This window comes from Penaeus monodon, chromosome 37 (assembly GCF_015228065.2).
Source record: "Penaeus monodon isolate SGIC_2016 chromosome 37, NSTDA_Pmon_1, whole genome shotgun sequence".
In the NCBI taxonomy this organism is placed as follows: Eukaryota; Metazoa; Arthropoda; class Malacostraca; order Decapoda; family Penaeidae; genus Penaeus; species Penaeus monodon.
The window spans coordinates 34,199,984-34,210,124 of record NC_051422.1 but is presented as its reverse complement, the minus strand read 5'-3'; positions in this window follow the sequence as shown (position 1 = coordinate 34,210,124).

The following is a 10,141-nucleotide window of genomic DNA, read 5'->3' as shown; positions in this document are numbered from 1 at the left end:
TTTTTGGGGGTTTCCCTTCGGAAGCCGCACTCCCCATAAAAACGTTTTCAAACCTCGCAATTGCCCGGATAGGAAGATTGGGCAAGATCTTGGGGTTACCCCCTCCTTTCAATGGGAATGATGTGGGCGAAGTGCCATGGGTTTGGAAAAGTGTGGTTTTTCCCAAAATTTTCATTGTACACTTCTAGCAACTTAATCATGTCATCATGATTAAGATGCTTTATCATCTCATATCGATCTCATCGGGGCCTGGGAGTTCCTCTACAGGCTTCTAGGGCCGGACAAGCTCATCCATTGTAAGATCTTTATTGTAATCAAAGTCATCTCCTTGGCAAAGTGAATTGGTTGCAGCTCAGCCTCTTCTTGATGGTCGAGGGGGGATGGAATTACTGAGCTGTTTGTATGGAGAACTGCCGGCGAGTGCATTGCAATGTCTCTGGGGAAATCAAATTTTTCCCTTTCTATGATGGTAATTTTGAAAGATTTTTTTTCTTATTAATTTTATTAATAGTGGACCAAACCTCTGATGTTTTTGTATTGCTGTTTATTGTAGAACAAAGCCCCGCCAGGAGTCTCTTTTTGCTTGTCTTATTACTCTACGAGCCCTAGCTCTTTGCTGTTTGTAATTGCAAAGTTCTCATTGGGGATGTTATTTTTGAAAAGCCTTAGGCCTTATTGCGTGGGCACAGCGCCCTGCGGCAATCTGGTGTCCACCATGGAACTCTATGCTTACGCTTCTGTCGAAGTTTTAGGAATGGATAGAAATGCGCTTCTATATCGAATTCTGAATATTGTTTATTTATGGTTTCTCCAACAAGTTCAAGCTTGACGCCCCTTGTGAAGGCGACCCAGTCTGCTCGTTTTACGTTAAATTTAGGCGCTAAAGGGCGTTCTCACTGTGTCGCAGGAATATTTAATCAAAATGGGAAAGATATCGCTTCCCAACGAGTCGTCAATGGTGTGCCACAGGCACTTGGTTTCAAATTGATGAAGAGACCTTTAAGTCAAAAAGCTAAAATTACCGGTATTATCGTCCACCCGCGTCGGCTTTCCCTCATTCAGAAGGACTAATCAGACTCATTAAGCAACTTAACTACTTGCTCACCCTACCATCCACCCCAGGAACCCCATAACGTATGTGAGCCTTAAAATCAGCTAAAATTACTTTATTTTGTGGCAGAACGTTCCTGAAGAGCAAGAGCTCATCATAGCTATCACATGCATCAGGTGGACAATAAATGAAAAATATAGCCAGATAGTGCCATTAATTTTTTCTTTGCATGCGACAACTCCAAAAAGAAACAAAGTCCCCCTTCTGTAAAAGGGGGGCTTTTGGGGGATGTACATGGCGACTCCGCCTCCACCCCTTTCCCTCACGATCCTTCCAAAATAGATGGTAGTTTCCTCGCGAAACGACCCCGTCAGAGACGGGTGTGTTAAGTGCGTTTCTTGGAGAACTATAATATCGGGAGCATAGGACGAGGCTAATAATTTAAGGTCATTTACTTTAGATCTAAGACTTCGACAGTTCCATTGTATAATGGTCGACGCGACGTTTTATGGGGTTTGGAAGTCCTTGTCCACCAGTTTTTTTCTTCTTTTTTTGGGAGGGGAGACGCCTCCCCTCCCCCGCTTCCGGGACCTCTCTTGGGATGGTTTGGAGACAGAAGCCTCCAAATTCCTGCCCCTCCGGGTGAGGAGACGATGAGATTGGATCTGCTTCTCTCACAAAAACCGATCGCGACCAACAAGTCCTCACAGGAGTACCCGGAGGGGAAGGGGCCCCCCGGCTGTGTTCGTATCTCCCCCTTATATGTTTAGACTGGTTGATGCAGTCATTTGATCCCCAAATTTTGTCGGTATAACTTTAATATTAATTCTTTAAGGGTCTTTTTAAATTTTCAAAAATTTCTTTATCCTTGTGCAAGCTTTTTTACTGACATTACTTGCCTAGGGTGGTGTTTTCTGCTTCACGGGAATACGGGTTTGCGGGTCAAACCTTAAAATTTTTCCCCTTGGGCTTCAATACTAATTTCATGCTTTCTCATTACTAATGCCCCTGGGTTTCCTTCTTCGGATGCTACACTCAGCATCCTGACTGTTTGGGACCTCCCAATTAGCACATTTGGAAATCTGGCTAGTAAATGTATGGTGTCTGGCTTCAGCAATTTACCATAAAAATTTACCCATCTTTATCAATACATTTTAAATGGTTGTCCCGAATTTTTGGCATCTATTACAATGCATTGGTTTTTGGGATAAAAGGTCTTACTTGAACACGTTATAACCGCGTTGAAAACCCTCTGGATTTTTTTTAAAACAAAGGAAAAAAACAAGCCCATTTTTTTCTTTTCGCACTTTCCCTCCTTTTTGGGTCTACAATGAACGTCCACACGTCTTGGCCCTTCATGCTCTAAAGAATTTCACTTTTCTTCCATCGTCCTCAAATCCCTGTGAAAGATTACCCCCCTTACGGTTTTTGGGCCTGGAATTTTTCTTTAACTCAAAGATCTAAATTTGCGTACTTAAGTAAATCCTTAATCGGGGAGTTGATTGTACTTTAAAAAGGGAGGCTTCCACTCGAAATTTTTTTGACAAAATCAAAATCCCGCCACTTACCTCAAGGGACCTTTTGTGAAAAAGGGGTTCACGTTCAAAAGCGATTGATTTTCTTTCACGCATTTTACATTCGCAAACCCTTTTGCATTCCGTGGGATTTTAAAAAGTGGTCTTCTCGTTCTTTCGTTAGTGGGGTTTCCTTGTTCAGGGTCAATTAGTAAAAGAGTGGCATGAGTCCCCCTTCCCCTGAGGGGAAAGGGGTAGCCGGGGTATCATCCACCGGGGCATCGACCGGTCCCCCCTTTGCTCAAATCGTCCTCCTAAAGGGGTTTTGAAAATCTTACTTTTGGTATAAACCTAAGCAATAGCTAAGAAGTGTATCATATTTCGTACTCTACCCCCAAAAGGGGAAGCCGGGTTGCTTTTCTCCAGTACCAGGGGGAGGATGGGTTATGGGAAAGACACTTCCTTCCGCCAAACTTGCCTATGCGAAGGACGGTAAGTCGGTGCCCCCCCCCGGGCAATACGGGGGCCCCAAGGGTACTCCGGTAGGCTCGGGAAAATCACATGATAGGGGAAAATTTTAGAATGGAAAAAAGTGCGCCCAGAGACGCCCCAAACTGGCCCCCCTCCCCGGGGGTCAATCCCGAAAAGGGCCCCCTGGTGTAGAAGAAGCTGCGGGTCTGAGTGGGGTGCTGACTACGCCACTGTTTCTCTGTCACCTGAAAAAAACAAAAGCACTGAAGGTGCTGGCAAAGCAAAAAAATTCTTAAATTACGGGTTTTTACTTTCTTTTATTTACTTAAGAAACTCAGAAACAACATTCATGAGACGAGAGGCCCCGGGCTCCGGGTGTTTTGGGGGCAAAAGACTTTTTTTTTGTTGCTTCTGCGCTTAAGGAATTTTTTTACTCTACAAAAGCTTAAAAGAGGGGGCCGTTCTTTTTTTTTTTTTTTTTTTTTTTTTTGTTTGATTTTTTGGGCTATAAACCAGGGCATGTGGCCAGGTTATTAAGCCAATGGTCCTATTTATTCTGTCAATCTAAAAAGGGTCAAAAAGTTTTGTCCCCCTTAAAAAAGCTTATTTATTTATTATATTTTTATCGTCTGATAAAAGATTGGATGTTATGAGATCCTTATTTTTTAATCTTAAATAAATTTATTATATTTTGCCTTTGGTTATGATAATTCTGACATGCTGTTAAAATATGGTCTGTTGTGGGTTCTTTGCATGTCTGGCATTGGGGTGGGTATTTTTTTTTTCTATGTGGGGTGAGTTTTTAAACCTTGTAGCGTTGACCCAAGGCGGCAACCCCACTCCTCCCTTCTGTCTTTCCTGTGGGAGTGTCCCAGGGTTTTCTATCTTTAATCTGCTTTTTTTTGTCAGTTGGAGGCTGTCCCCCCTTTTGGGCCACGGAGATGTATTTTTTGCTTTTATAAGAACAAAAAACACCTGAGATCTGTACGGACTATGCTAAGGTCCAATCACCATTGACCCGGCTAATTTGTCAGCCTGTTCTTGCCTGGATACCAGAGTGGCCTGGGTACCCATATTACTTGATTGTTTGTTGGCACCATGTATTTACAATAAATTTCCCCCAAAGTTCATTTTTGGGGGGTTTCTAATGATTTAAAAGGTTTTAAATAAATTTAAAGGGAAATCTAAAAAAATTACTTTCTACGTGGGTCGTCGATAGTGGCAAAATCAATGCTTTATCAAGGGCAAAAATTTCAGCAAGAAAGATCGATGTATGTTTCGGCAATCTGAATTTAGTTCACTTCGTCGACCTACCCCCAAACCCACACACTCTTCTGCTTGGAGCCTCGGTATTATAGAAAAAAAGGGAGATTTTTTAAAAAGGACTCTCTGAACCTCGGGCGTACCTCCACCCCGGCGCCAGGGCCCTTAGCTGATGGAAGCCAAGCTTCCATATGAAAATTTGGGGAGTTTCCTGGCGCTATATTTGACTGAACCAGGTATCGAGGGTAGAGAAATCTATCCCGTTTTCTCGACGGGGTCGTGGAGTCTCGGGGCAAGGGCCAAAATCCACTATTGCCATTAGGGGGGCTGGGGACTAGAGCCCCCTTTTGCGGCATAGCTCAAGGCTAACTACCGCGTCTGATCGGAGGGGGGACTCCTGACCCCAAACCTAAACCCCTCGATCCGAGTGCACTTCGGGGCTCCAAGACAACCGAAACGGGGCATTCGACAGCTCCAAACCTTTCAAAATTGTTTTTCGATCCCAAACCTCACATTTTACCCATAAACTATTTAGACCAATCAGGCTTTATATACATTAGCAAAGACGTCTATCAGCTCCCCATTTTACTCCAGAAATGACTTTAATAAATTTTTTGCTTTGACATTTTTCTTTAATGACCAATGTGGTCCCTTTTCCCAAATTTTCTACTATCAAAAAGTGACCTAAAAATTTAGCAGAATTTGAATAGGTTTGGGTGGTTGTCTAGATTAGCCTGATGTTCGGGTTCCCCTACTTAAAAAAATTACCCCAAAACTCTTTCTAATGGAAAAATTAAAACCCCACTGGAGCCCCAGTTATGAATCAAACCATTTTCCCAAATTGGGTGCGATTTCTGAAATTCGCATTTTTGCTGGAATGCCATAATCCAATCATCGCGTACAGTGATTTTAAAATTTCCCAGGAGGGGCGGGAAATGTCTTGATCATACATAGAAATAATTTGGTGACAAGACACTTCCCTTTTGGACCCCCTTTGCCTGACAAAATTCCGAAAAAGGATATTGTCAGAAAAAATTTGACAGCAAACGTTTTTGCGAAATGAATTTTTTAATAAACAAAACAAATTTTTCCCCGTAATCCCAAAAACATAAGTTTTTTTTAGTAGGCCATATCGCCCTGTCTGTCCCTAGTAGAAAAAATTTTTTTGGGAAAGGCCCTCTTAATATACTTCCACTTTACTACTGACGAGAGTTTGGCGTCCCTTGCGGAAGCCGCACTTCTCGTCGACTAGAAAATTTCTGGAAATTTAAAAAAAGCAAAACCTACTGTTAACAATTCGTTCCTGACCTTTCATAAGCACTTTTCAACGCAATTGGCGGTAGGGTGGGAAGTCTGGGATTACCCCCTCCTTTCAATATGGGAAAAGATGTGGGCAAATGCCATGATTTGGAAAAAATGTGACTTTTCCAATTTCATTGTACATTCTAACAACTTAAACGTCATCATGTTAAAAATTCTTCACACTCTATCGATCTCATCGGGCCTGGGGGTGTTTCTCTACAGGGTTCTAGGGGCCGACAAATCATCCATTGTTAATCCCTTTTTGTAATCAAATCATCTCCTGTGGGAAAGTGAATTGGTTGCAGCTCAGCCCTTCCTTTTTGGCAGAAGGTGGAATGGTAATTAGCTGGGCTGCTTGTATGAAGGGAAATGCCTGGCGATGCCCACAATGTTTTTGGTGATCGAAATTATTGCCCCTTTTTTATGATTTATTGATTTTAAAAGATGATTTTTTCTTATTGATTTTATTGATATGGACCAACCTCTGATTTTTGGGGGTTTTCTGTTTTGTAAGGGCAAACTCCGCCAGGAGTCTCTTTTTTTTCTTGTCTTATTACTCTACGACCCTAGCTCTTGCTTGTTTGTAATTGCAAAAGTTTTCATTAGTGATGTTTTTTTTTTAAAGCCTGAGGCCTTATTTTCTCGCACAGGCCCTCGGCAATCTGGTGTCCACCATGGAACCTATAACTTACCTATCTGTCGAAGTTTTAAAATGGGTACAAAGCTGCTTCTATAAAACGAATTCTGAATTTTGTTTACTTTATCATCAAGGTTTTTTTCCAAAAAAGTTCAGCTTGACGCTCCTTGTGAAGGCGACCCAGTCTGCTCTTTTTTCGTTAAATTTAGGGGCCCGAAGGCGTTTTTCACTGTGTCGCATGAATATTTAATCAAAATAAAAGATTCGTTCCCACAACTATCATACTAATTGTTTAAATAAAAGAAAAACTATTTTTCCCCCCAAATTTAGGGAAAGGGAATCGGGGTTTACTAGGGGCCCACTGATAACTCCTTGCCGGTTGAAAAACATTTGGGGGCCATCTGATTAACAAATTTCACAAAAAAAAAAAAAAAAAAATGCAGGGGAAGAACATAATCCGTGGTGGTTGGGTTACTTTTTCAACCCTTTTTTTTTTCCTAGCGATTACCTAACTCCTCTTTGCTACTTCCCTTTTCAAAGCCGGCCCTTTCTAATTCTTTAACATATTTTCCCCTTTACTTTTAGGGACTTCTTGTTTTTACAAGATCTTCTTCTTTTTTCCCTGCTTCCCAGCTGCCTGAAACCTCTTCGTACTTCTTTCTCCCCCCCTCCTTCCAGATTCTGTTACCAAGATATTCAAATTTTGTCACTCATCTACTTTTCGCCTTTCACTTTACCTCCCACCCAAAATTTCGCTCCCATGAATACTTTCTTTTTCTCACCCTCGCATACCCCGATCCCATGGGCGTCCTTCTATAACCCTTTTGAAAAGTCTATCAAAAAGGTAAAATTTGGATGGGGTGTCCCGCCCCCGGTGTAGACCACGTAACTTCAAATCGTTCACATCGTCCCCCGTTTTGTTGTCTAGGGACATGTCTTGTATGGGAGGAATTTTTTTTCCCCTCTTTCATTTGTAAATAATTTCCCCACCTCCACCTGGGTAACCTGCCCTTTGGCCTTCTTAAACCTATAACTCTCTTTCTGGCCTTCCTTGTACTTATCCATCAGTTGCTGCAAAAGCGAAAAAACGTTGGTGGGACTCTTACCGTGCATAAACCAAAATGCGTTTCCCAAATTGAAACCTTTTCCCTCAGTTGCTTGTCCATGATTTTTTTTTTCCCAAACTTCAGGGTATGCGAAGTAATGCTGATTCTCTCTAATTCTACAGTTCTGTAGGCACCTTCTTCTTAAAAACAGGGTAATTGCTACTTCTCCTTCTCTGGCATCCTTCTTTCTCCCTAAATTTAGCGAACACCTTTTTCAACTCCATCCCCTACCGTATGTTTCAATCTCTGCTTTCCCACCCTTTATCTTTGCAATCCTTAAGGTGGTTTGTTTCACATGTGCACTCCTTTTCCCCCATTCTGAGCTTTTTCGAAGTAGGCTCTCCATCTCTCCTTTCTCCCCGTTTTTGTGTCATATTTGGTCTTCACCATCTTTCACGTGTTTTGCTTGAGCCGTCCTAAGACTTGTTTTCCCGCTTCCCATCCTTATTATTTTCTCAGACAAAAATCTTTTTTCCCGCTGGGGTACACTCTCTGAATGTCCCCCATTTTTGGGGAACTCCGCATCTCCTAAGGGTTTCCCCCCCCTCTGTGTGTGATATGTGCGGGGGTGTTGTGTGGTGTGTGAGTGTGTGTGGTGGTGTGTGTGTGGGGTGTGTGTGTGTGTGTGTGTGGTTGTGTGTGTGTGTTTGTGTGTGTGGTGTGTGGTACATATATATGTTGTTACACTTATATGTGCGTAGTGTTGTAGTATATGTGGCGTGTGTGTGTGTGTGGGTTTTTGGTGGGTGTTGTTTGTGTGTGTGGTGTGGTGTGTGTGTTTTTTTTATTATTATGTATATATATATATATAAAAATTATATATATAATTATTATATATTATTTATATATATATTAATACAATATATTACGTATAATATATTTCATATAATATAATGCATAAACATATATAGTATATATTATATTAAAATATATATATATATATTAATATATATATATAAAATATATTTTATATGTGTGTGTGTGTGTGTGTTGTGTGGTGTGTGGGTGTGTGGTTTTGTGGTGTGTGTGTTGTGTGTGTGTGTGTATTTACCTTAGTGTGTGTCATACATAATTTCATTTGGGCTATCGAATCGAATTTTTAGTCGTCTAAAGTAAGATTTTTCCGTCCTCGTTTCGCTGCTAGAAAACAATTTAAATTTTTTTTATGCATTTCCTTCCTCACCTATACCTCTGGAGAAATCCCCCGATCATAATGCGATCTTCTCTCTCCCCTCTTCCTCTCTTCCTCTCTCCGCCACGCACACCCACACGCACACCCACACACACACACCACAACACACACACCACCACACACCACCACCACACACACATATTATATTATATATATATATTATATATAATTTTATATAATATATATTTTATATATTATATTATAAATACATCATATATGTACACATCTTTTCCTATATATATATATATTAAATATAATAATATATATATATATATTATATATAATAATATAATAATAATATATATATTATAGTAAAAATGTGTACATATATGCTGTATTTTAATTTTATTTAATATTAATATTATAAATTTTATATTATTTATATTTTTATATATTGGTGGTGTGTGTGTGTGTGTGGGGTTGTGTGTGGGTGTGTGTGTGTGTGTGGGTGTGTGTGTGCGTGTGTGTTGTGCGTGGCAGGGAGGAAAGAGAGAGAGAGAGAGAGAGAGATCGCATTACTGATCGCGACGACTTTTTCCAAAGGTATCATGGTGTGGAAAGGAAATGCATAAAAAAAATTAAAACTGTTTTTTTACAGCTAAAAGGGGCGGAAAAAAACTTCACTTTGGGACACTAAAAGATTCGATTCGTAACCAATATGTATATATGTATGTAACCCCATATATTTATAAAACACCACAAACACACACACCACACCCCCACACATATCAAACCACACACACACACACACACACACACACACACACACACAATATATATTTATATATATATATAATATATATTTTTATATAAAATTAATATATATACTATATATGTATATATGCATATATTATTTATATTAAATATATTTTAACTATTATATATTATGTATATATTATATATATTATTAATTTTAAAAATATATATATTTTTTAATATATATATATATTTACAAAATCATACAAACAAAAAACACACCCCACACACACACACACCACCACACACACACACACACAACACACCGCACACTATACATATAAAAACTACCACATTATATGTGTACCACCATATATATTACAACCCCACACACACACAAACACCACACCCACCACCACACACACACACACACACACACCACACCACACCACACCCACACACACACCCCCACACGCCATATCACACCAGAGGCGAGGAAAGCCTTAGGAATGCTGTTCACCAAAAAAGCGACATTCAGATGGTATCCAGCCCGGAAGAAAAATTTGTTAAAAAATAAAAAGGATGGGGAACGAGAAAATATTTTTTGGAGTGCATAAGCAAAACACTAAAATGGTGAAGACCAAATCCCGACACAGGGGCGAGGAGATAAAGGGAGATGGAGAGCCTCTTTGAAAAGCTCATGAAAAGTGGGAAAAAGGGGAAAGCACTGTAAACGCCACCTTTAAAAGCATTGCAAAAGATAAGTTTGGACAAGCAGTAGATTTCAGACAACTCCGGGAAAGGGGTCGGATTTTTGACAAAGGGTTTTTTGCTAAAGTTATAGAAAAAAGTGATCCAGATGAATGGAGAATACACATTTATCCCCTTTTTGGGGGGGTTCCCTTTGAA